The following is a 5,717-nucleotide window of genomic DNA, read 5'->3' on the forward strand; positions in this document are numbered from 1 at the left end:
TTTTCTTCCCAGGGACCCAAACTGTGACATCATCATTTAAGAGAAAAAGAAAAAATGCATAACGTGTCTTTACAATCTTTGCCAAGAGAAAACCAGAAAACTTATGTGCGGTACAAAAGGTTTGCCTGGCCATTGTAATGATGGCCTATTATTTTAAAGTCTTGCTTTTACAAAATGAAGCCCATCAAAAACAAGTCATAGCAAGGAAAGCGCAATGCATAGAGATACTCGGAAAGTGGGGCTCCGACTATGCTCTCAGGATATTTCCTATTATTCTATTTGATATGTGACCGTATAACATAAGAACCAAATGAGGATCCTAGTGAATATTACGAAAGTTTACATTTTTTTTTTTTTCTTGCGGTACGCAGGCCTCTCACTGTTGTGGCCTCTCCCGTTGCGGAGCACAGACTCCGGACGCGCAAGCTCAGCGGCCATGGCTCACGGGCCCAGCCGCTCCGCGGCATGTGGGATCTTCCCGGACCGGGGCACGAACCCGTGTCCCCTGCATCGGCAGGCGGACTCTCAACCACTGCGCCACCAGGGAAGCCCGAAAGTTTACATTTTTACCTTTTCAAATAAACATATATGCTTTCTCATATTGTCTTTTTATGTTCTCAGTGTATCAGATTGCACATTCCACTCATCTGGGCCAAAAGCCACAAGAACGGAACCTAGGGTGTGACAAAGGAAGGGCAGGAGGGAGAGCACGATGCACACAGACACACAAGTTGTCTGTGCTGAGGAGGACGTGGAAAGAACCAATGACAACGTCCAAATCATTAGCCTAAATTGACTGAATGAAAGTCAGGGCCCTGGACAGAAATTTTTGACCTGGGGAATAAGGTAACGTCTGCCTTGCTGGATTTGGATGACGGTGGTTGGACACCTGGATAAAGATGTTCAGCAGTGATCTCACTGGGTAGCTGGAAGTTGTTCAAGAGAGCAGTCAGGGCTCAAGGAGCCGTCTGCAAATTTGGGAAGGTGAAAGCTGAAGGATTGAGGAATGTCTAAGAAGAGAGGATGACGAGATCAGAAAAGTATTTTTAAAAGATTGGGCTTGATCTTGAAATAATGACTCTGTATCTCTTTTTTTCTCATTTTGAGTGTGATGCACATTTGTTGAAAAATTGTCTTCCTGACAAACTCATTATTTAAAACTCCTTGAATGTATTGCTTCTGTGAAATCTTTATTGCACAGGGGTGATTGATCAAGCTTTCTATTATGGTACACCTAGATCACGTATTCACGTTGATTATGTATTCATCATTCAGTAGTCTCTCAATTTTTTTTGTCTCTCCCACTAAATTGTTTTTTTTCAAGGCAAAGGCCTTGACATTTGTGTTCCCTGCGTGCAGATACTTACATGTTAGTCTCTCAGTAATTGCTTCCAAATGCATAAATTAATGGGAAAAAAAGAGAGACTGGGCTTGAAAAAAAGAAGAAACTTTGAAAAAAAAAAAAGTTAGGCCTAGCAGTGGAGTTGAAGATCTGTTGGAAAAACCTTAGGTCTTATAGGGGTTCCGAGTGCATCACCCCAAAATTTGCCACATTGGCATATTGATATTTTGAGTTAAAGGCACTTGAGAAACAGCACATGTAAAAAGGTCACTTTGACCTTCCTTCTTCTTCCTGAAAGCAGGAAATAAAATTCTCCTGTGATAGGTGCCCTCCCTGTACCAGAGGAAAAAAGCCTTCTCATCACTGGAGACAGGAAGTCATGGCCGAGAGAAATCCGTGCAAAAGAACTTGGTCAAAATAACCCCCATCTTCCCAGCCACTTCTCTCCGATTAACTGCCCTAGTTCAAACCCCTTAGTCTCGTCTCGTGTTCACAATTCACTACTGTTTGTCCAACCTAGTGTATAAGCTTGGACCGTAACTGCTTCTTTGGGTCTCTGTTACTCTTGTGAAGACTCCCATGTACATGTAAAAATTACTATATAAGGTTTGTATGCTTTTTCTCCTGTTCATCTGTCTTATGTCCATTTAATTCTTAGGCCCAGCCAGAGACCTAAGAGAGTAGAGGAGAAGTTTTGCTTCACTTACGAGTCTCAAGGCCACCTAGAGGAGGCTTCGGGGATACAGACGTGGGCAAATGAAGTCCATAGGCAAGGGCATGGGGAGGACAGAGGGATGGATAGGAGAGGAGGGGTTCAAGAGACATCACTAAGAAGGGCAAGTTTTGTGACTAACCAGCTCTTTGTGAGAAGCCAGGGAAAAGAAAGAATTCAACAGTTCCTTTTGGACCTTATTTGGAAAAATATCTTTTTTTTGGCCATGCCCGGCAGCTCGCAGGGTCTCAGTTCCCCAACCAAGGATCAAACCCGCAACCCCTGCAGTGGAAGCGTGGAGCCTTAAGCACTGCATAGCCAGCGAAGGCCCTGGAAAAATATCTGTGTTCCAAATACACTGTCCTCTGTTCTCATCCTTACCTCATGCAAACCCACATAAATATGGTATAGGTCTTAGAAGTGGTTTAGTTCAATTACAGTTAGGCACTGAATACACGCCAGTTTCCCTATGGCAAATTAAACAGCTAACTATAGCAATAGATTTTTATCTACCCAGACAGCAGCAGCTTGTCATGAGCAGGAAGGCACACATGGCTGATACTCATTTCCTTTCTTGGTCTAATTATTCCCATGACAGATAGAATATTTGCTTTTAGACCATATGTATAAAAGTTTATGCTGTAGCTGTTTAGGCTAATTAGCTAGTTTTTGTTTTTAAAGAAAGGCTAAACAATTTAGAACTGTAAAAGATAGCTATACTATTATTTTCACAGTTTAATAGGTTGAACATTTATAATGGATGTGGTCTTAGTTTGTTTGGGCTGTTATAACAAAAACACAGGAGACTGAGTGGCTTAAACAGCAAACATTTATTTCCCACAGTCTGGAGGCAGGGAAGTCCAAGATCAAGGCAGCAAGAGATTCAGTGTCTGGTGAAAAAACACTTCCTGGTTCACCCCCTTGTTTTGTCCTCACATAGCAGAAAAAGAAAGAGATCCCTCTGGGGTCCCTTTTACAAGGCCACTAATCCCACTGATGAGGGCTCTACCCTCATGACCTAATTACCTTCCAAAGGACCCATCTCCTAATACCATGATACTGGGAGTTAGGGTTTCAACATATGAAACACAATCATTTAGCCCATAACAGATATCATGTTTCTTTCCTTTAACAGCCCAACCTAGCTTATTTCTTCTGCCTGCCAAAAAACTGGGTAATATCACAGAGGGGGAGAAAAGTTCTCTAAGAGAAAAGAAATTCCTAAATCATGTCATGCTTTCCTTGATGATACAAAGAATGAAGTCTACATCCTTCAGTTTGAACAATAAAGCCCTGATTCTTACATTTCTAGGGAAATGTGGTATTTTGCTGGATCTTTGTATTCTAGTATAAAATTTTAATTTCTGTTAGAATTTTTCCCCCTGGTATAGTTGTAGTATGTTAATCAGTTGAATCAGTTATTGCAGGTCTATCTGAATCAGGACTAGGGCAAAATGCCTTTGGGGACTATTAAAAACACTTTTATTGGACTTAATATTGTAGCTCAAGCCACTACTTTAAAGCCATTCTTTTAAAAGTACTTATCAATACAGTACTTTTCTACATCATCACGAAAATGTAAAGTTAGGCTCGAATGTTACATTGTCACTTAGTTGAAGTCTGGCTAACAGCAGCTAGTAACACTCCTGTTGTGCTTATCTACTGTATTAACTCATTTAATCTTCACCTCAATGCTATTAGGTAGGAACTATTATTATTCCCATTTTATAGATGAGGAAGCTGAGGCACAAGAGGTTAAGTAACCAGACCAAAGTTACATAACTAGTAATGGGAGAACCAGATGCAGACCCAGTCAGTCAGCCCCAAGTCCACGCTCTTAACCACTGTGCTTCTTCTGGCTGTTTAAGTGAGAGTTAAGTGCTTACAGGGGAAAAAAATACTTCCACTTGCCTCCGTAAAATTCTAAGAATCAATCATGCAGTTATGTAGTAGATTGGGAGAAAAATAAAGTAACTTAGGGGGACAGAGTCAAGATGGCGTACTAGGAGTATGCGGAATTCACCTCTCCTCACAGTGGGGCAGCTACCAGTCACCAGTGGGGGACCACGGACACCTAAGGGGACGGGAGGACACGCAGCGACCGGGTAGGACGTGGGACGTGGGGGAAGTGAGGAGGGAGGAGAAGTGGAGGCGGGACAGGACCGGAGCCCCTGAGGGGCGGCTGGGGGAGGGGAAGGGATCCCCAAGGGGGAAATTGGGGAATCACTGGGAGGGCAGAGGATCAAAAGGGAGCGTGGCCAGGTTTCCCCTGCCCACTTGGGCCCCCGGGAACCTGCTGAGATCCCGGCCCTGATCCTCTACCCACCGAGGCCCCCTCCAGAGGCGGGGGTCCTGAGGGAGTGGGAGGGAGGGAAGGGGGAGCAAAAGTAAAGGCCGGACTTCCGGAACCGGCACCCCTGAGAGGCGACTGGGGGAGGGGAGGAGTTCCTACAGCAGCAGGACCCAACCCGGTTAGGGGTCCAGCAGCGACAGGGGGAGAACTTTTGGGGGCAGAGGAACAGGAAGGAGCGTGGCCAGTGCTCTCCCTGGCCACTTGGGCACCGGGGAGCCTCTTGGGCTCCCGGGCCTAGTCCTCTGCCCTCGGAGCCTCCGTCCTGCCGCGCAGAGCCCCACCCCTAGCCCCCACCCAGGGCCCCACCTCTACCCTCGGAGACCCCCTCTGAGACCCCCCTCCAACTGGGCCTAAGCCCCACCCACACACCCTCACTGTGGGCCTTACCTCCAAACTCCAGAACTCCACACTCCAGGCCCTCCTTTCCACCTGCTGCCTCTCCCGCTCCACAAAGGTCCTAAGCCTAAGCTCTGCCCGACGCTTGAACGTCTCTTGACATTTTGTTGATGAATAGCGATGAAAAATTAAAAGACAGAAAAAAAGCTGAAAGGGTCCTCGAGTTCAGATTTTTCTAGCTTCAGGTCACCATGCATTCATGAATTGTGAAAAGCATTTTTTTCTAGATGGATTGCAATAGAAAAAAAATATTAGAGTACATTTCACAGAGTAAAGGTATTGTCTTATTTATGAAAATTTTATTTATGGACAGGATCATAACCTAAAATATATTTCTTACTGTGAATTTCAAACAGAAACTTTGATATCTATGGATCTAGTCTAAACCTCCCTTCCTGTTAGACTGGGTCCAAGAGATCCAAACAAGATCAACCCAAAGAGGACCGCCCCAAGACACACTGTAATTTAAGTGACAAAAATTAAATATTACAAATTTCTGATTTTCACAAAGCGTATTTTTACTTTGTGAATGTGTAAATTATATACACATTAATGACTCCATGTACATTTCTATTTTTCCCCCTATGGGATTTGCAGGAGACAAATACCACTGGCAGCCGGTTAGTTTGTCAGAGGCATTTGTTTAAAGGAGAAACTTCTTTTAGTACAGACTATAAATAATACATCCTCCAGAACCTATATTTGAAAAGCACAAGTCAAAAAGATCACATTGGCCGGAATCACCTGTATTTATCAGAAATGCACGCAATTTCTCCAGCAGAGGGCGCTAAAATATAAATTCGGCACTTCTGCTAAGTGAAGCTTAGCAAAAGTTTGTTCAGTTGAATAATAGATTTGCCTATTCAGTCTTGGTTGTCAGGTTCCTATAGAAAATATACGTAAAAAGGGCTAGT

Source organism: Leucopleurus acutus (genome assembly GCF_964270905.1).
Source record: "Leucopleurus acutus genome assembly, chromosome: 10".
Lineage (NCBI taxonomy): Eukaryota > Metazoa > Chordata > Mammalia > Artiodactyla > Delphinidae > Leucopleurus > Leucopleurus acutus.